The sequence below is a fragment of the Canis lupus genome, chromosome 16 (assembly GCF_003254725.2).
Source record: "Canis lupus dingo isolate Sandy chromosome 16, ASM325472v2, whole genome shotgun sequence".
In the NCBI taxonomy this organism is placed as follows: domain Eukaryota; kingdom Metazoa; phylum Chordata; class Mammalia; order Carnivora; family Canidae; genus Canis; species Canis lupus.
The window spans coordinates 60,120,140-60,141,825 of NC_064258.1; the positions used below are offsets into that span (position 1 = coordinate 60,120,140).

The 21,686-nt window shown below is 45.5% G+C and overlaps 2 pseudogenes; one reads left to right on the top strand and one right to left on the bottom strand.

The window, feature by feature from the left end:
- Positions 1 to 1,186: 1,186 nt before the first annotated feature.
- Positions 1,187 to 3,226, bottom strand: LOC112659153 (heat shock cognate 71 kDa protein-like; annotated as a pseudogene).
- Positions 3,227 to 17,736: 14,510 nt separating this feature from the next.
- LOC112659152 (ubiquitin-associated and SH3 domain-containing protein B-like) lies at positions 17,737 to 20,828 on the top strand (annotated as a pseudogene).
- Positions 20,829 to 21,686: the final 858 nt, after the last annotated feature.

Consider the following 21,686-nt stretch of genomic DNA (forward strand, 5'->3'; position numbering starts at 1 on the left):
GTTTTTTCTTTAAACAGGCTGGCTTTCCAAATTTCAAGGAATAAGATAAAAACAAAGTAAAAGAGAAATCTTCCCTAATCATTTTTTGAGATAATTATAATCTTGGTGCCAAAATCAGACAAGCAAAAAACAGTGAAAGAAATTATAGGCAATATCCGTTAAGGGTGTATGCTCGAATAGAATACAAGTGATGTGAATTCGATAGTGGTTTAAAAATACACCGTGAACAAGTAGGGTTTGTATCGTGGATGCAGGAATTATGCAACATCAGAGGCCCTGTCAACATAATTCACCACATAATTTATTGAGCGATAGTAGCCATATGATCATTTTTCTAAAAGCAAACTAACATTCAGTAATATCTAATAGGCAGTCATGGTAACAACAACAACAAAAAATAGTCAGACTAAGAATGCAAAGGAGCCTTTTCAACCTGACAGAGGAAATCAACAAAAATATTCAATTTAGGAAGAAACCAGGAGGTCGCTACCCTCTACCTCCTCAGTACAGAATGAGGAGTCCTTACTAGGGCATTAATGGGAGTGGGGAGGGGTTAAGGATTGTCAAGGAAAGGGCGATGTGACTATTATTTACAAAAAGAATGACTGCATATACAGTAAGTATAAGAAAAATCTACGTATTGGAAGATTTGTATATTCTTGTTCTGCTGGGATGCGACAGTCAGTAGAGCTATGACTCTGTAGGTCTCTGTGCATGTGTACATCTATCATGTCCTGTTACATGGTGTATGTTCATCTAGTATAATTTTTAACCAGGAGAAAGATATACATACTGTCAGTTTTAGCAGGAAATCAAGAATCTAAGGAACAGCAAATGTTGCTCATAGCTCTGAAAACCGAGGGATACTGCTTTTTTGTGGTGCCAATTTTAAAGACAGTTTTAAGACATTGCATTTTCCACTTAACAATACAGTGCTTATAAAATGTAATAATTATTTCCTTTCCCTGTGCACATATTCCATGTTCAAGCATCAAGAATATTTACTATAGAAGCTTGACTTTAAAACTGCAGTGGAATTTGCTACAAAGTTGGGTCCTTCAAATGTTGTGTGAACAACGCTACACCTATTGTCAGGTTGGCTTGATCAACCTCTTCAATGGCAGGCCCAGAGGAGGAGCACCAGAGGGAGGAGCGCCACCACCAGGGGAGCCTCCAGGCATTCCTCCTGGCGTGCCTCCTGTGCTCTAGGACAGCGTAGTGATGCGGGGGCTGCAGACTTTCTCCAGCCCTTTCTGCTGATGTTCAAATTCTTCCTTCTTTGCAGCCTGGTTCTTATCAAGCCAGTTGATGATTTCATTACGCTTGTCAAGAATCATCTGTTTGTCTTCATCATCGATTTTCCCCTGAAGGTTTTCATCTTCAACAGTTGCTTTCATGTGAATGCATAAGACTCGAGTGAATTCTTGGAAGATACCTCATCCTGCTGCTTCTCATCTTCAGCTTTGTACTTCTCAGCTTCCTGGACCATGCGCTCCATGTCCTCCTTGCTCAAGCAGCCCTTGTCACTAGCATGCTAATCTTGTTCTCATTTTTTGTGCTCTTACCCACAGCAGAGACATTGAAGATACCATTAGCATCAATATCAACAGTGACTTCAGGGATGCCTGTGTGGCTCAGCAATTGAGCATCTGCCTCTGGCTCAGAGCGTGATCCTGGAGTCCTGGGATAAGTCCCACATCCTGCAGGGAGCCTGCTTCTCCCTCTGCCTGTGTCTCTGCCTCTCTCTGTGTGTCTCTCATGGATAAATAAATGAAATCTTAAAAAAAAAAAGTGACCTCAATCTGAGGAACACCACGAGGAGCAGGAGGTATGCCTGTGAGCTCAAACTTGCCAACCTGTTATCCTTGGTCATAGCATGCTCACCTTCATACACCTGAATAAGCACAGCAGGCTGGTTGTCAGAGCAGGGAGTGAAGGTTTGTGTCCCTTTGGTAGGAATGGTAGCATTGCGCTTGATGAGCACAGTCACGATTCCTCCGGCAGTTTCAATGCCAAGAGAAAGTGGAGTGACATCCAACAGCAGCAAATCTTGAACATTTTCAGATTTGTCACCAGAAAAACTGGCTGCCTGGACAGCTGCACCATAAGAAAACAGCCTTATCAGGGTTGATGCTCTTCTTCAGTTCCTTTCCATTGAAGAAATCTTGTAGAAGTCTCTGAGTCTTGGGGATACAGGTAGAACAACCCACCAGGAGGGTATCATGAATCTGAGACTTGTCTAAGTTGGCATCCCTGAAGAACTTTCTCTACAGGGTCCAGGGTCCCATGGAACAGGTCAGCATTTAATTCTGCAAATGGGACACGAGTAATAGAGGTATAGAAGTTGATTCCTTCATACAGAGCATCAATCTCAAGACCGGCCTCGGTGCTGGGAGAAAGCGTACGCTTAGCACATTAGCAAGCAGTACGGAGATGACAGACTGCCTGTCCTCTTGCTTTTGCTGATGTCCTCCATGTGTTCGAGCTTGAACTCTGAAATAAATCAATTGACCATTCTGTTGTCAAAGTCTTCTCCACCTACGTGGTTGTCTCCAGCTGTGGACTTGACCTCAAAGGTCCCATCTTCAATAGTACGGATTGACACATCCAGAGTGCCACCTCCTAAATCAAAGATCAACACGTTCCTTTCAGCTCCAACCCTTTTTGTCTAGGCCATAAGCAACATGGCAGCAGTCGGCTCACTGATGATTTGAAGCACATTGAGACCAGCCATAGTTCCAGCGTCTTTGGTAGCCTGGTGCTGAGATTCACTGAAGTATGCAGGTACTGTGACAACTGCATTGGTACCAGTCTTCCCAAGGTAGGCCTCTGCAATTTCCTTCATTTTTGTCAAAGCCATTGAGGACACCTCCTCTGCTTAGAAAATTTTGTCTCTCCCTTGTTTTCTATTTGGACCTTGGGCCTGCCACCATCATTCACCACCATGAAGGGTCGGTCAATGCTTCCTACCAGACTGGATGACAGCATCGTCAAATCTATATCCAATCAGGCATTTGGCATTGAAAACTATGTTGGTGGCGTTCATCACAACTTGATTCTTTGCAGCATCATCGATCAGTCATTGGGTGCCAGTGAAGGCAACATAACTTGGGGTGGTTTGGTTTCCCTAATCGTTGGCAATTATTTCCACTTTCCCATGCTGGAAGACACCCACGCAAGAGTAGGTGGTGCCAAGATCAATGCCAACTGCAGGTCCCTTAGACATAGATGCTTCTGAGTGAGCCTGGCTCTGTTTGAGAAGAAAACAGCAGTCTGGAGATCTGGTGCCATGTTCAATGGGTGAGAACTGAGGGATACTTCTAAAGGCTGGAACCACAATTAGTGCCAGTCGTCACATGCAACAGCCACGTAGAGAAAGGATCCAAAGGGATCCTACTAAACAGAATCACTTGCTGGGATGCAAAGTCTTTATGAGATCCTACAAATTAAATCAAAATGCAGATATAGTGTAATGAACAGAACGGTTGTTCATGGAGGCATCGTGCTACGAGGCTGTGGTGGTCGTAGAGAGTCTAGGGCAAGACTTGGAACTGAGAGGGTGAAGAGAAGAGGCGTGCACGTCCGTCCTACACGGGAACCATAGGGCTCACAAAGCCGTCATTCCCACACAGGCTCCACCTGATGGAGACAGGACCTCACCACTGTGAGAGGGTGGGAGTGGAGTCTGGTACTTCGAAGTGACTTGATGGACAAGGTGGTTGGCGATATTTGGGATAACAAAGAAAATGTCCTACTGGAGTTTACTTTGATGGTGGTGATGTGGTTTCTTGTCATGTGCACTGCTTGGACTTGGATCATTCAATAAGAGTGCATGAAGCAAAGACACAGCATCTCACACCAATGATAACAGAATTGAAAATACTATAGGAAAAATAGTCAATATTAACACAGTAATAAAAGCTCAGAAATAAATCCGACGGTGCTAGGACCTTTTTGGAGAAAATTCTAAAAGTATATTCTAAAGATGTATGAATAGGGCAGCCCTGGTGGTGCAGCGGTTTAGCGCCGCCTGCAGCCCAGGGTATGATCCTGGAGACCCGAGATCGAGTCCCACGTCAGGCTCCCTGCATGGAGCCTGCTCCTCCCTCTGCTTGTGTCTCTCTCTCTCTCTCTCTCTCTCTCTCTCTCATTAATAAATAAATAAAACCTTAAAAAAATAAAGATGTAGGAATAAATGTTAATAAAAGAGAAGATTCAAACTAGTAGGACAGACGTTCTGACACAGCGGTTACTTTCAATCAATCCAAATCCAATTTGCCACGAGGGAGTTTATGGACTTTAAGGAGTTTGTTCTAAAATACCTATAAAAATACGAAAAACCAAATAGAGGCAGGCAATTTCATAACAGCAGGCTGTGTGTGGGAAGGTAGACTTACCGGGGCCATGTGTCATTATTTAGCCATAAGCAATTGAAACAGAAAGTGGACGTCGTGCCCCAGGCTCAGACCTCCCTCTGCTACTCAGCAGCTCTAGGACCTTTGGTTGTTGGGGCACAGCTTTCAACCTCCCATGCCTCAGTTTCCCATCTATGCTGTGGCAATTACAATGTGCTACAGCCTAGAGCACCATGAGGCAATGGGAACTCATGCAAACACTGGCACGCGGTTGGGCCTTGTGAGTGGTTTTATTACTTGTATATATGGGTTTGAAGAAATCACATACTCTCCAGAGACCTCAGTGTCCTCTTGAAAGTGAGTAATAATAGTAACGTTTTTCCAGTTTTACTGAGAAATAATTGACCTCTACCCTCCATCCCCGACCTCCGTCCTCCATCCCTGTATACGGTTAAGGTGTGCAGCAAGAAGGTGGACGCACGTGTGTTGTGAAATGATCATCACACCAACTTTACTTAGCCTCCTTCATCTCACAGAAATACAGTAACAAGGGGACGCCTGGGTGGCTCCGCGGTGGAGTGCCTGCCTTCAGCTCAGGGCGTGACCCTGGGGTCCCGGGATCGAGTCCCGCGTCGGGCTCCCTGCATGGAACCTGCTTCTCCCTCCGCCTGTGTCTCTGCCTCTCTCTCTGTCTTTCATGAATAAATAAATAAAATATATTTTTTTTAAAAAAGAAATTCAATAACAAGAAGAGAAAACAATTTCTCCTTGTGATGAGAGCGCTCACGATTGACTCTTTCCTACCTTCGTGCGTCACCCCCGGACTCTATCTTCCAGCTGGCGGGCTGGGTCTTGGGGTCTCTTTCCTGCACTTCCCCTCTGATAAGCACAAATCTCGCGTCTGTTTCTATAAGTTTGGGGATGGTTTCTGGTTTTCTTCTTTTTTTCTTTTTTTTTTAAAATTAGATTCCATCCATAAGTGAGGTCAGACAGAATTTGTCTTTGACTTATTTCGCGTAGCAAAATGCCTTTTTATTTCATGACAAAAATGAAAGGACTATATACATCCTGTGGAACTTAAATTCTCAGCGGATGTCTCCTTTTTCCCTCTTGTTCTTTCTTCTATGAAATTATATTAAAAACCCGAGTACGATCATGCTTGAAGGCACAGGGAGCTACGGGGTGTCCAGCTCTCGTCTGCTGGTCTGGAATGTTCCCTGATGCACGGCCTGTACATAATCCTCGACTCCCGGCTTAGGCATATTCTCCACTTGTCTCTTTTATACGCCCTGTCCCATCACACAGAAATACCCTGCTAGTGTGTTCACATTGGAACAAAAGCAGAAGAGCAGCAGAAGTCAAAACCCAAATTTCAATGACAGCGGTGTAAGATTCTGGTAAAATATATGGGAATCTATGCAAGATCCTATACAAGGTGAGTGTGTGCACACACAAGGCGCCAAAGTGCGCAGCAACATGGGACGTTTTACAATCATAAATGGAACATATTAAGCCAGAGATTCAAGGGGGCAATGATTCTTGTACACGAATTGTGACACACTAATTGAGAAGGTTTGGACAACTGGGGAGCACCATTTTGATTTGAATATTTATTATAGTTTTGTTGACTGTTTCCTTCCCTGTGCAGAAGCTTCTTATCCTGATGAAGTCCCAATAATTCATTTTTGCTCTTGTTTCTCTTGCCTTCATAGATGTATCTTGCAAGAAATTGCTGTGGCCAAGTTCAAAAAGGGTGTTGCCTGTGTCTCCTCTAGGATTTTGATGGAATCTTTCTCACATTTAGATCTTTCATCCATTTTGAGTTTATCTTTGTGTCTGGTGTGAGAGACTGGTCTAGTTTCATTCTTCTGCATGTGGATGTCCAATGTTCCCAGCACCATTTTTTGAAGAGACTGTCTTTTTTCCAGTGGATGGTTTTTCCTGCTTTGTCGAATATTAGTTGACCGTAAAGTTCAGGGTCCACTTCTGGGTTCTCTGTTCTGTTCCATTGATCTATGTGTCTGTCTTTGTGCCAGGACCACACTGTCGTGATGACCACAGCTTTGTAGTACAACCTGAAATCTGGCATTGTGATGCCCCCCGCTGTGGTTTTCTTTTTCAATATTCCCCTGGCTATTCCGGGTCTTTTCTGATTCCACACAAATCTTAAGAGTATTTGTTCCAACTCTCCGAAGAAAGTCCATGGTATTTTGATAGGGATTGCACTGAACGTGTACATTGCCCTGGGTAACATTGACATTTTCACAATATTAATTCTGCCAATCCATGAGCATGGAATATGTTTCCATCTCTTTGTGTCTTCCTCAATTTCTTTCAGAAGTGTTCTGTAGTTTTTAGGGTATAGATCCTTTACCTCTTTGGTTAGGTTTATTCCTAGGTATCTTATGCTTTTGGGTGCAATTGTAAATGGGATTGACTCCTTAATTTCTCTTTCTTCAGTCTCATTGTTAGTGTATAGAAATGCCACTGATTTCTGGGGATTGATTTTGTATCCTGCCACGCTACCAAATTGCTGCGTGAGTTCTAGCAATCTTGGGGCGGAGGCTTTTGGGTTTTCCATGTACAGTATCATGTCATCTGCAAACTGGGAGAATTTGACTTCTTTGCCAATTTGAATGCCTTTTATTTCATTTTGTTGTCTGACTGCTGAGGCTAGGACGGGCACTGAGGGGGGCACCTGACGGGATGAGGACTGGGTATTATACTATATGTTGGCAAATCGAACTCCAATAAAAGATATATAAAAAAAGAATATTTATTATATTAGCCTCCTGGCAGTTGCAGCAAAGATGTGTCAAGAAGTGGGGGAGCGTTTTACACTTCACAGCAAGGCTATACTGTATGTGGAGAACACAGCACCTCCTCATCACCTGCCCGCCCCCTCCCTTGGGCCCCCCTTCTTCCTCATCCATCAACACGTTTACAAACCGCTGGTCTAGTACTAGTACAAACCCGCTGGGGTTTAACCAGCTACTTCTGAGCCCCTGGATACCATCCTGCGGTTCTGGGCCCCTGACAGCAACTGTTTATTTCAGAAATGCTTCCTGAGGAATTCAGAATCAAAACTTAGAGCCATCGTCCCTTTCTGGGAGGATGAACTGGTGAAAAGGAACTCAGGAAGGGTGGACAGGCAGGTTTTCCCCGCATGCAAATCCCCAGAAGCAGACAGGGGTCCTATGGGAAGGTGGAGAGCAGGGAGATAGATATGCAGAGAGTTATGGAGGCTTCAGGGGCCTGGTTGAAACGTCTCCTGGTTCGAGAAACGTCTCTGATTGGACTGTCACCGCCCAAGTACTTATCTTTAAGCAATGTTTTTTTCCATCTGTTTGAGGGCGACGTTGCCTGTTCTGTGACCGGGACATAGTGGGCAAACAGCTCCCTTCCTTCCTGCTGTCCCTGCACCGCATCCTCTCCACCTGACCCCCACTCCCCTGCCTCTTGGCCTGGGGTCACCGGGAGGCTTCTGTGCTTTCAAGGCCAGGACCGTCCTTGAGGAACAAATGGCAGGATCTGCGAGAAAGCCGATGTCACGTTACGATGCCTGAGGGACTCAGACAGGTGCACGGGGCCCAAATGGCCGGAAGGGGACACGAGAGGACAGGCGGGTGCTGGCTGGGTGTCTTCGTGTTTCCAGAGAAACAGTGAACTATGTGGAAGAGCTGAGATGGGAGGTACAGGGCCGACGTCAAGAGGCTCTCAGGCAGTCCTGCCCGCCCGGCTCGGCCGCTCCCTCCCTGTCGCCAGCACAACCGACCTGGGCGCTGGCGCTCCCGGGCCTCCGTCGGGTCAGGGCAGGCCGTGGGGGAGAACCAGGGGTGCGCCCCCGGGAAGAGGCCTGGGCTCGAGCGTCAATGGCTCCTTTGGAGGGAAAACAGGCCCCCCTCGGTGGCGCTGCCTGTCTCTGACCGAGACATGGTGTCGGTGGCTCGAGGACTTTTCCAGCGTATGGCACAGTGTTAGGTTGCAGAGGAAGCGACAGAAGGCAGCCGCGCTAGACATGGCCCTGGGGTTGGAGGGCAACTGTGACCAGGGCACGGGCACGAGGCCGGAGCTCGGGGCCACTGGAGGGACGGGGCAGGACTCCCAGGCAGAGCCAGCCCCTGCGCACTTGAGGCGACCTTGGAGCTCCTCCTGCATCCGCTGCTTGTCCGCTCGCCTTGTGCCGCTGCGGCGCACCGGGGACTGTGGCTCTGCTGTCCCGCAGCGTCTGCCAGCGAGGCCCAACCGTGCGTGCTCTTGGCGGCCTGCTGACCAGCCCGTCTGTCTTACACGGCTCCCTCCCCAGTATTGTGGGTGCATATCACCCACATTATCACCCACATCCCACAAGCGGTGAAAACTGAGGCCCCCAAACATTAGTGACTTTGCCCAAGATCCCAGGCTGGAAGCTGGGGGAGCCTGGGGACCGCGCGCTCCCTCTGCCTTGTGCAAGGTGCCCAGGGGCACCCCGGTTTCCTCGAGGGCCCCAGGAGACAGGCGATCCGGAGGCCCTGGTGCTGCTAAACAGTCCCTTAGGAGGAGCTGGGCTCCGGGCTGCGGCGCAGACCAGGGCAGATGGTGCTGTGCCGGCCCGCCTGAGGGGGACGCCTAAGGACCAAGGTCACCCTTATGTCCACCTTCCTAACAGGCGCTGCATTCATTCATTTCACAGACTTGGAAGGAGAGGCTGCAAGTGCGGAGAATCGTGAGGGCCCCAAACCGTACAACCTCTACGGGGAGTCGGCGTGAGCAGCACCTGCCTGGGGCCCACGGCCACGGCCTGCAAGGGCAGCTCCTAGTCACGAGCTCCGGGCCGCAGAGGGCGGGCTCCAGGCACAGGCAGCGGGAGCTCAGCCCGCAGGGAGCACACTTTGGGGGAAGCCCACGGCCTGCGCCCCACCAGAGAGCCGCAGCTGGCCACGCGAAGGATTCCACTTACCCGAGATGGGAGATGCGGAAAGGTCTCTCTGACCGGCTGCAAGGAGGGGAGGCGTTCCATCTGGAAGCATGATGGGGACCCCTCTTCCCGGGCCATGGGACACTGTGCAGAATGAGGCCACGGCCGGTGACCACCACCCTCCATGGTCCAGCCTTTCACACTACGTGCTCGGAGCCAGCCTCGGTCTTGCCGTCAAGTGAGCGGCCGGTGACCCTCCCTTTAAGGTGCAACCGGGACCAGCCTCGACCGGCAGAGATCGCAGCGCAGAGTACTTCAAGCCAAGTTTGCTCTTGTTTTCAAGTGGATTTTTTTTGTTGTTGTTGTTGTTTGATTATATAAACCCCTGTGGGTTTATGTCCATGTTTACATGAGCGTTGGCAATTTTTTTTTTTATTTTTTATTGGAGTTCGATTTGCCAACACGTAGAATAACACCCAGTGCTCCTCCCATCAGGTGCCCCCCTCATTTTCGATATCGATGTGCACACTTACACATGTGTATGAGTATTTGGGGTCCCAACCAAGACTATGCATTACCATGAGAATCAATATTTCAAAAGTCTGCTTTGGATTTCTTGTTTGTTTGTTTGTTTGTTGTTTTGCAAATGCCCAAGATACAGAAAAGGGTAAGCATCTCTCAGGTGATGAAGGGACAGCTTAGTACAGCGTAGAGACGTTGTGTGGCTGTCCATCTGTACCCTGGCCAGCTACTTCCTGGCGGGAAAACAGGTACTTGTCTGCATAGACGCTCTCAAAAGCTAGTGCTCAGTGAAAGAAGCTGGACACAAAAGAAGACACACGGAATGATTCCATTTGTATGAAATTCTAGGAAAACAGACAATATACGTCATCAGGAGGTGGGTCAGATGCTGCCTATGGGCTCAGAGAAGGGGCAGGGTATCCCCGAGATGCTCTGCTTCTTTCCTGCAGTGTGTGTGTGGAGATAGGGATATGTTGCTTGTTAAAAAATTGATTCCCCCCCCAAAATAATAAAATAAAATAAAATAAAATAAAATAAAATAAAATAAAATAAAATAAATAAAATAAAATAAAATAAATAAAATAAAATAAAATAAAATAAAATAAAATAAAATAATAAAATTAAATTAAATTAAATTAAATTAAATTAAAAAATTCATCCCACAAGGGATGCCTGGGGGGCTCAGCGGGTGAGCATTTGCCTCTGGGTCAGGGCGTGACCCCAGGTCCCGGGATCCAGTCCCGCATCAGGCTCCCCAAAGGGAGCTTGCTTCTCCCTCTGCTTGGGTCTCTGCCTCTCTGTGTGTCTCTCAGGAATAAATAAATAAAATCCTAAAAAAATAAAAAAAATTATCCCACTCCACATGTAACTGTAAAATATGGTCAATAAAGTCGATAAAAAATGGTTCCTACAAAAAGTCTCGGCCCTTAAACGCATGCTTAATCAATTAGCTGAAAGTTGTTTTTTGTTGTTTGTTTTTGTTTTTTTTGGTTTTTCTTTTTTGTTTTTTTTTTTTTTTTTTTTTTTTTTGTAAAGCAACTCCTTAAGTAATCAGGCCAAAAGCTGGAGGCCTCCTGAGCATGATTATTAATTTTTGGTGGTAGATTGAAAGTTTATAAGGTAAACAGACCCAACTCTGTTGGTCCAAAGATGTCCTGTGAGCCTGCTCGTGATTGTCACTCACTGGGAATGACCTCTGGCCTTCCAGAGAGAGTTTCCAGGGAGCCCTGGACCCCATCCTGTCCCCATGGCTCCTCCAGGGGCAGCCCAGCCCCCCAGCCTGCAGACCGGGCCCCCCTCCACCAACGCTGCTCTGTGACCCACAAACACGCCTGGTGTCCGAGCTTCGGACCCCCCGCCCTGTCCCCATGACCATGTGTGCTCTGGAGGGGTCACGTTGCTCTGGCCCATGTTCCCTGTGGGCTTCTCCTCGGCCTCTGCCCCACACCCCAAGGTCACCGATACCTGAGTGATGGAAGGAATCTTGTGCCTGAACGTGTAATGCCTCCTGAGGGTGCCATGAGCCTTGGCCCTGTTTCCTGATCACCCCCCACAGACCCTGTGCTGCACCCGTACCTGCCCTGGCCTTGGCCACCAGAGCCCCTGCCTGCCCCTTGCCCTTTGCCCTGTGCCCTGTACCCTATACCCCGTGCCCCATACCCCCTGCCCTGTACCCTATTCCCCATACCCTATACCTGTACCCTATACCCCATACCCCATGCCTCATACCCTATACTCTGTGCCCTGTACTCTGTACCCTATACTGTGTGCCCTATACCTCTGTGCCCCATGCCCTATACCCTGTGCCTCATGCCCTGTACCCTATACTGTGTGCCCTATACCGTATGTTGCCCTATACCCCGTGCCCCATGCCCCACGCCCTGTACCCCATGCTCTGTACTCTATACACTGGGTCCTATACCCCTTGCCCTATACCCCATACCCCGTGCCCTATACCCCTTGCCCTGTACCCTATACCATCTGCCCTGTACCCTATACCCTGTGCCCTGTGCCCCATGCCCTGTACCCTATACTGTGTGCCCTATACAGCATCCCCTATACCCTGTGTCCCGTGCCCTGTACCCTATACCCCATGCCCTGTACCCCGTGCCCTGCACCCTATGTCCCGTGCTCTCTACCCTATATCCCCCGTGCCCTGCACCCCACCCCACGCCCTGTACCCCGGGCCCGCCGCGTGCCTCTCCTACCCCCATTTTGCCTCTGTTCCAGCCTGGCCGCCTCCCGCTCCCCCGTCTGTGGGTGCTGGGGCTCCAGCGTCAGGCCCACCCCACGTTTCTGCCTCAGGTGCCTGGACCAGGACCTGGAGTGGCGGGGCAGCGCGGTCGTCTGCGTGGAGAGGCCGCGTCCTGTCCCGAGGCCCCGCGGCCCTAAACCCCGGCACTTGGCCCGAGCCCGAGCTGAGCCGCCCGGAGTCATCTCTCCGCCCCTCCCAGTGGGACGAGGCCCCAAACCTGGCGTCCAGGTCCTCAGAAGAGGATTCCGGGGAGTCCGAGTCCGCGGCCTACAACACACCGGGGTTTGTGTGTCCGCGTGGCTCCGGCCCGGGTCCGGGGTCCCTCTGTGGGGCTAGCCCGGTCCTTCCTCTCTGGGATTACGGCCCGGGGGGCGGATGTGGCCGGGATGCACCGCCAGCAAGTGGCCCCACCGCAGCCCAATTGGGCCGCTGCCTCCATTAGCCACAGGGACTCGGAGCTCGGGGTGTGGGTCGGCATCGGGGGAGGAGCTGGGATGCCACGGGTCAGCTTGGACCCCAAGGAGCCCCGGCTGCAAACCCAGCTGGGTCAGGAGGCGCTGGCTCGCCCCTCGCGGCCTTTTCCAGGCGGGATGGGCCGCAGGGTGTGTGTGCGCCCTCCCCCGCCACCCGCCGAGGGATGCGCCCCGGCTCGCGTCCCCTCCCGCGCTGCCCTGGACACGCCGACCTGGGCCGTGGTCTCCCCCCACAGGGTTGGGGCGCAGGCGGCCCTTCTCTGGGGGCCACCCTCGGGGCTCCCCCTCTGACCCACCTTCCGTCCAGTGAAGCTGGAAGTCACTGTATTTGCTACAATGTTCTTTCCAAATTTTTTTTTTTTTTTTTAAGTTGCAGCACAGTGTGCATTTTGGTGTCTTCTTCTTCTTCTTCTTCTTCTTCTTCTTCTTCTTCTTCTTCTTCTTCTTTTTAAGATTTTATTTATTTATTCATGAGAGACACAGAGAGAGAGAGAGAGACAGAGACAGAGACACAGGCAGAGAGAGAAGCAGGCTCCATGCAGGGAGCCCTACGTGGGACTCGATCCAGGGTCTCCAGGATCTCCCCTGGGCCCAAGGCAGGCGCCAAACTGCTGAGCCCCCCAGGGATCCCCTTGGTGTTTGCTTCTGATCCCCGACAGTGTCCTGCAGCAGACGCAGCTGCCCCAACAAGCTCCTCAAAAGCTTCGCACCGCAGGTTTACGGGTTAGGGAGTCTTTCCTCTTGAAATCCTGAGGTCAGCCGGGGCTCAGATGCTCAAAACGGCCCCGTCTCGTCCCGGGGATGGTATTGTTAACGTTATGCAGCTTTACTTATCATACTTTCCTTCTATTTAGGAAAAAAAAAAAAAAAAAACGTGGAATGCTGGAGCTTGCCTACTGTTATGTAAAAGTGTAGTTATGGGAGCCAGTTACTTACAGCCTCCATGGCATGATTCATGTTACTTCCTACACAATCGGAATTCTTTACTCTCTTCAAAATCATATTTTTAAAGTTTCAAGGTGTAGCGTCTAGATGATAAATCATATTTGACGTTCCTGCACGTATACTTTCTGTGCTGCATGTGGTAATTGCAATAAGAAGGAATTCGCTCAGAAACCCTTCTCTAATTCCACCTGAGAATTTAGATTTTTAGAAGTTTTTACGAAGCACCCAACATTTCTAACCTACAGCAAGGGCGTTAGTGAAAGAACTGGTTCTGGCTCCCTTCTCGTTCTAGTTCTTGAATTAGAATATCAACAAAATGACTTTCTAACTTTTTTCAAATGAAATTAACCCCTTGATGAAGAGATGTTTTATGCTTCATTTCTTCAGTCCAGATAGTTGATAGTGTGTGTGATAAGGTGCCCAGGACGTGGACCTGATACAACTTCCATGGGTTTTGGTGATGGTGGCACAGCTGGACTGTTGACCTTGCTGACTTACATACAACAAGTTGTTGAATTCCTTGGTTAGTATAATGATTAATATCATGTCACAATCCAAAGAACTGGAATGCAAATTCCAACATCTCCCACAATTCTGGATCACTTTGTAGACACTAAATTTTGAACTCTAAACTGACGAGAGGGATAAAATTAAAGATTTCTGTGATGTACTCTGGAAAGTTCAAGTGTCTTTTAATTATTTATTATCTTCCACTAAGTGCAAGCATAAAGTATTTTCTAAAAGAACAAATATTTTGGCAAATTTCTGTGAGTGGAATATTTGTTTGCTGTAAGTCAGGAAAAGAAAACCCAATTTCAGCCATATGTGACATCCTTGGCAAAGAACAAATGGTAAAGAGTCACAATGCCATCCTTAAGTGGCAAATATGACATTTGGGGATTATCAAATCAATCGCAATTTATAGAAGGTAAATCAATTACAATTTTATATTGCAATAGTTTAGGCCACAAAACATGTAAGTTTTACTAAATTTTATTGGTCCCTACACTTGATGTTAGGCAAAGTTTAACAAATGAAATTAAATAGAGCGGATTTTTTTTTTAATGGATCAGATTCTTAACTAATTCCGTAAATACAAGAGAGAGTGAGATCAACAAGGATCCAAAACAATGGATTTACCAAGAACATCCTTCCCAGAGAATTACCAGATTTATAGGGCATAGAAATGACCACAGATGACAATTCAGATAACAACAATCCATCTCCTCTCAAACCCCACAGTCCTCGCATACCAAATATGAATGGGAAAAATCAATAAAGGTAGAAAACCTAGTACTGCTGGTTTACAAGGACTGAGAATTATTAAGCATTGTAAATGTCACTAGCTTTGCTAAATATCAAATAGGAACATGAAAGAATTGTCTGTTATCAAAAAGCAATACATTGATACCAATTGACCAATAACAGGTCATTCATCTAATTATTCAACCAACACAATTTTTCTTCTGTGCTTCACAAGTGTTAGGGATATGACAACAAATAAGGATTCTTAATTATTTTGTTCTCCACCAACATTTGAATTATCACTGAAAATATGAGTCCACATTAATCCACCTGCCAGGAAGGCAGTGCAAGGCGCCTAGCGAGCCATCTCACTGCTACGATGAAACACTTTTTCTGCTGTCTCAGAATCTTGTTTCTTTTATCTTCCATGGAATCCCTGATAACACTGTTACCCTCAGCATCTTTGTCAGACCCTCTGCTTCCTCATTCACGAATAAGGCTGAACTTCAGCACTGTGGTTCTCAGCTCACTTTTCCTCTGCTCTCTAAGCTGGATCTTCTCGTACAGCATAATAATTTTCAACATTTCTATTCTCAGTATGTCTATATAATCTTCAGAATTGTAGATTTTATGAAACTTCAGGATTTTATAACCAGAAGGTGCTTGCCACGATCAATCGTTTTTGTATAGAGGCCCAGATGTTGAATAATTTAGGCTTTTTGGTTGGCGTGTTATTTTTTTATGTATCTTATCTCTTTAAATATGTGAAAGAAAATTTAGCAGAAGGATCAGACTACAATGGCCTGCAGGTGAAATATGACCTGTGGGACAAAATGTGTTCACCTCTGATCTAGAGCAACATTTTAAATCAATATGAAGTTTCCAAAAGTGATACAGATAATACTATGGGCATAGATTTCTAGATTCTGAATCTTCATATATACTCTTTCTTAAAGGTATTCTGATTCAGACCCACCAGAGTCTGCACTTTTTATAGACCCATTACATTTCCAGAGAGTTTCTTGCCACTCTTTTGGCTGAGACAGTGCTAAATATTCTCCACGTGTTTGCTTCACTCTGGGTGCATGGAAATTTCCAGCTTTCCTTATAGATTGGGATCATGTAAGTAAATGAATTCTTAGCAAAGGGATATAGGAAAGAAGCACTTTCTGGCCTTGGGCTTTATAAAAAATAGAAAATATGTTCTTCAGTTTCTCTCTCTTTTGGAGACCTTAGGGGCAATGTGTGCAAGACGCTAGGATGATATGTAGAAAGAACTTGCATCTTATTAACCATGTAAAGGACAATAACTCAGGAACCGTCTTACCTGAATAAAACTTGTCATGGGATAATCCGTTATTTACATCACTAACACTTGGATTTCAGGGTCGTTTTTGTTACAGCGCCATTGGCTAACCCATCATGCATAAACCAATTATAAACCCCAGCCCGTGGTAATGGAACATCTGCCCATTTTTCCTTGCAAAATGCCTCTTTTTCCATCTTACTAAAATTTTTCATGTTGAACATTCTGTCTAATGTGTCCAATTCAGTCCTCATGCCATGTATCCAACAACCCAATAATATAGCTGTCAACTTAACAATCATTCCATTTATCCAACTATCTAATTCTGATGAATAATAGTACTTACTTTTCAAAGAAGACTCAGACGCCCCAAGCATCTACATCTTTGCCATCCTTTTTTCCTTTTAGTGAAAAACAAAATAATTTCTAGTTTCTAATTTCAGAAGTAGCTAGAATAAGAAAAATTAAACTCTCTTACTTCAAGATCTAGAAATACGATTCAGGGGGGGTGTACTAAAAAACAAATGTTTAACAGAAACAAAAGAGGGATTCCCTAGTGGTTTTTAGGGAAAGGGTACTTAAAACAAGATCAGTAAATTTGCAAGGTGACTCTTAGGCCTCCTGGTAAAATGTTGAAGGAGACATGAGCCAAAAGCATCAGGATCTTAAGATGCAATGACACTTCAAGATAAACAAACAATAGAGAGGACAAATGAGAGATAGCATAAATGAAGTAATGACAACATGGAACGCTGTATGTTTCAAGCAAGAGAAATAAATAAAAACCCATCTCCAGACACGTTAAAATTAAATGACACACAAGCCTGGGCAGGTTGGGAGGTGAAGAAGTTCTAAGATAACCAGTGAAGAAGACAGAGTAGCTAACTGGCACAGATATTAATTGACAAAAGTTTCACATAAACAACAGAGGAGGCGATGTGTTGGTAAGCCATTTAACAATTTATTATATCTCCAGTATATTAGTGGAATATAATTTCCCACTATAATCCAATACATCATTATTCAAAACCAAAAATAATGTGAAAATTTCAGACAAAACTGCAAGAGACAATTTATAATTTCTGAAAGAACAATTCAAGAATGAAGCTGCACCGGAGCATGTTACCTACTAAGGGAAAAATGATTTTAAAATTACTAATTCATGATGGGTGATGGGCATTAGGAAGGGCATGTGATGTGATGAGCACTGGGTGTTATATGCAACTGATGAATTATTGAAAACTACATCAGAAACTAAAAAAAAATACTAATTCATGAATAAGCATATTAAATATTAGGAAATATAATTAGTCACTGCTTAAATAAACACAAATATAAAAAAATTATAATAGGAGCAAAAATAAGGATACTTTTTTTCAGATAGTGTTATATAAATGTGCTTGTTTAGAAGGTAAAAGATGGTAAATATTTCTAAGGTCCGTGTACTCTTCTGGAGGGTCACAGAAATAAGGATCAAATCTAGACCTCTATTCAGGACCCAAATGAACACCTAATGGTACCCAAGCCAATCTCCCTCCTGACAACAACTCTTCTGGAACAAAAGAAATGAAATCTGTCTGAAGGAAAATTGTGACATTTAGCATATTAGATAATAAGTGAAATTGAAAGCTATCATGAATTAGTGCATTTAAAATTATGGAAGATATAAAAGAAAGGATGGAAGAAATATGAAAAGAAGGGCATCTGGAAAGTCCTTGAGAGTGGAGCTTTGTGGAGTCATGTCCTGGAAGCCCAAAGAGATGAGTTCAGCATTCAAGGCCATTCAGGCCCTAAGATATATCATTTCAGAAAGTCGCAGCAGAGTGGCTGAGAGGATGTGCAGGGTTGTTGACAGATTCATGGAGATAGGAGAACATAAAGGTGAGTTTGGAATCCGCCAAGAAGCAGTTTACTCGGGCTTCTTGTTGGACTCCCAGAGGGCTGTACCCCCAGAGCAGGGTGCATTGTCCATTTACCTTCCCAGGGATGAAGCCCAGGTTGGAATAAATGTGATTTCTGGTTTGTTTATGGTGTTTGGGTATAGTTTGCAACCTCGATTTTTGGCAGAAGAAAAACTACATCTACTGTAGAGGCTATTGTATTTGTGGATTCCCATCTTTCATCAAACTAGGGAAAATTTTGGCTATTATTTCTTCCAAAGACTTTCTCATCCATTTTCTCTTCTGCCTAGTAATTCCATCTACATTTATATATAATACTGAACCACTTCATATGAACTAACAGGTCGCCAGTGTTACATTTATATATATTTAAACCCTTTTCTTTTCTATTGCTTACATTGGAAAATTTCTATCTCCTTATTTGATCTGTCCTCAAGCTATTTGTTTTCTTCTGCACACTGTCTTTTGTTTTAACAAGTAATGACCCTGGCTTGACTTGGGCTGAAACGCTGGATGGCAGCTCCAGTCCCAATTTAGATTTTTTGTCTTTAGTTGGGCTGCGCTTGTCTCTTTCACACATGCACTTTCCTGTGATGAGTCAGTGATATGGGCATCCTCACCCTGTATCTTTTACCCATGGGACTTCAAAGCTCCCCCCAGCACCCACAGATTCTCCAGTATCAGTTCTCTGGGGCTTTTTTGACAGAAAGATCACTATACATTTCCTACCAGTTCTCTTGCCAACTCATAACAATGTCAACTTAGCTCAGAGCCACATGCCCTTAAAATGGAACTTATCTTGTCCTCTCTTTTCTATGTATGGACTCCCCATCCATCTCCCTGATTCTATTCATTCTCCTATACCCCCAAGTGGCTACTCATAATCAGCCCAGATTTTGTCATTGATTTATATGAAGGACTCAGTGTGGAAGGGTCTCACCCCATCACTCCCAATATTCTCATTTTAAAATAAAAAAAAAGTCAGAAAAGCTCAACAATATATTCAGCATTCCTAAGGTCTTCCACAGCAGACCCCAAATTAGACCCCGGTACTAACCATATCACATTTTGCTTCTTTGGTCCCAATATTAACTATGTAAAACAATAGGGATTCTTTTCATGGTTTGAGAATTTCCATATCAATAACTTGGTGTAAGTTGTATGCTTCCTTTTTTAAGTGAGATTATCCTTCCTTCTCCATAAGGTAGGGATTGAGGAGAAAGGTTAACTGTCTCTTTTTTAACTGTAGTGTTTAAGCATTCAGTGGTTTAATTTTTCATTTATTATAATTTTGAAAAGAGCTTCTAAAGTTGTAATATAGTCATGAAAGTGGGAGTCTAGAGACCAGGTGAAGAAGGTAGGGCAACCATGATCGCCCATGGAGCAGCCCTGCTCCATGGTGAGGAATATATCAGTCACTGCTGACTAGGTAGTAGACCCAGAAGTCAATTCTTTATAGATCTGGGTTGAGACCCAGTTTCTCAAAGGCTTTAAATTAAGTGCTGGGTGGATGGTTTAACATTGAGAGTATTGTCCCTTCCTTGGTTTGGGCCCTGACCAGAGTTATAGATGACAAAAAGCCTTGGCATCTGCAGGAGGAAGAAGTGTTCAAAAGCCATGGGATTGGTGGTTCTCCCACACTGGTGACTCCTTTCTGGATGACCTCAATACATCCTTTACCTCCAACCCACCAGCCCCTCAGCACACAAGCTCTCCTGGTTTGGGCAACAGTCAAAGCAGAGCTACAAGAAGAACAAAGCACACAGCATCTTCCCCCCACATCACCTTCTGCCAGTTATTGTGTGAGGACAGTGAGGTAGATGCGCTGCAGGAAGCCCTGCAAACCACCATCAGTCTCTGGAAATGCAAGTTCTCAGCCCCATTGACCTCCTCCAACTTCACTGACCTCTTGGTGAAGGAAGACAGCACAGATGTCCTCAAGGACTTTGCCACTGATGCTGTGGAGGTTGAGTCCAAAACCAATGTATACATGGAATCTTATAAGAAAGAGCTTCACGTAGCTTCTGGTTTACTGCTTCCAAGCTACCGCTGACCTATGCTGAAGAAACTAGCCCAAACACTGAGGTTAAACTAGGCTGCAACTGGGTGCCCATTAGGTTCTTGGGAGATACCTGGTTTGCTACCCATGAGACATTACAGGTCTGCTAGGCCTACATCACACATGATGGCAAGCTGGAGCTGGTCCCGATAGAGAAGACCAGCATCAGTGAGGCTTGATCTATGGCACCTCCTCAGCCAGTGGCTGCTCTGGACTCCTGCCTGAGAAGTCCACTGCCAAAGCTGATGAAGGCAGCATCTGGATAACTTATTATTCTTACTCCATCTTAAACAGCATCTTCCAATGCTCTGTCATCTGGTGATGGTGTGTTGGGGAAGTGACAGTAGGAGGACCAGGGCCTGGGGGAGACAGCTCCCCCGATGATCATCTGCCAGCCCAGGAAGCCTCTGAAGGCTGGTAGACACCCTGGTCATGCCTGTGTGTTGGCATGGTGAGAGGATGGGTGTTGTGTTTGGGAAGTACTAGCTATCCCAGTGCTTTGATGCCAAAGGCTGCTACCTACGCACCAATCTGAACATGCCTCAGAGCTTACATCAGTGGAGTGGTGTTTCTGGGATTATGGGAAAGAGGTTCCAATCACCATATTTGGATGTTTACAAGCAAGACTAGTGAGTGGAGCCTTATTACAGAGTAAACCATTATTGGCCATGACTACTTCTCCCCATCCCTGCACTGTGTTTAGATTGCACAACATCTTGAAAGGTTTAAAATAAGAAAATCACCTGAAGATCTGTACAGACTTGGTTTATTTGAGTGGACAAAATGGGTCACTGGGGACACATTATCTATGTGAATACCTCCATCAGAGTTAGCTACCGCCAACCAGAGTATTGATCCAACCTACAGGTAACTCTCTGAGCACCTTCCCGGAGCCAATGTGGGAGTACTTTTCTACATCAGGTGAGGCTAACTAAGGAGATGAGGCACCAGACATAGCCCGTGGGCAGTTGTCCATATTGGTGGAAGTCAAGCTACGATTTGAAAACCACAAGTGGAGGAAGCCAGTATTGCCTTATATTTAGAGTTAGTGTGGATTATATCCTCTGTACATAGAGTGGGCTTTCCTGACTTGATTTTACCTCTTGCAGTAAATGATAAAACCACTTTGCATTCCAGGATCATGCACCAGCTAATGAGGAGGCAAGTCCAGAAGCTTGTTGGGGGTAATGATAATGTCTTATTTTAGATTGTCAATTTTCATTTCTCAAGGCATTTTTAATCCTCTTTCATCTCATATACTATTGTTGCAACCCCAGAATGTAGACAGGCCACTTTAACATATGAGAGAATTCAAGCAGTTTGCCCAAAGTCATGCATTTATTGGCCCCACATATCAGTGATGGCAACAACAATTAACCTGTATTGGTCATTTTCTGCATGCCACAGGCTGTGGAATCTGCTTTACTGTCGTCCCATTCCTAGTCCTTTACTTTTTCCATTAGACCAGACTGTGCTGGGAATAAAGAGAAGTGTTTGTAGATTGATCAAAAATGCATAATCCACACATAAAAAAATAATGTAACTATTATTATTATTGGTTAATAGAATAAACTATCAAAAATCCACTCAGGTGTTGGTAAAACGTTCTGAGAAGGATATTCACAACTGTTATAGGAAGAAGTTAAGTTCATATTTCTTAAGGCAGAATTTGGAACAAGTAACCAATATAAGCAGAAATTTCCTCCTGTGATAGCCCTTGACTTTTCAT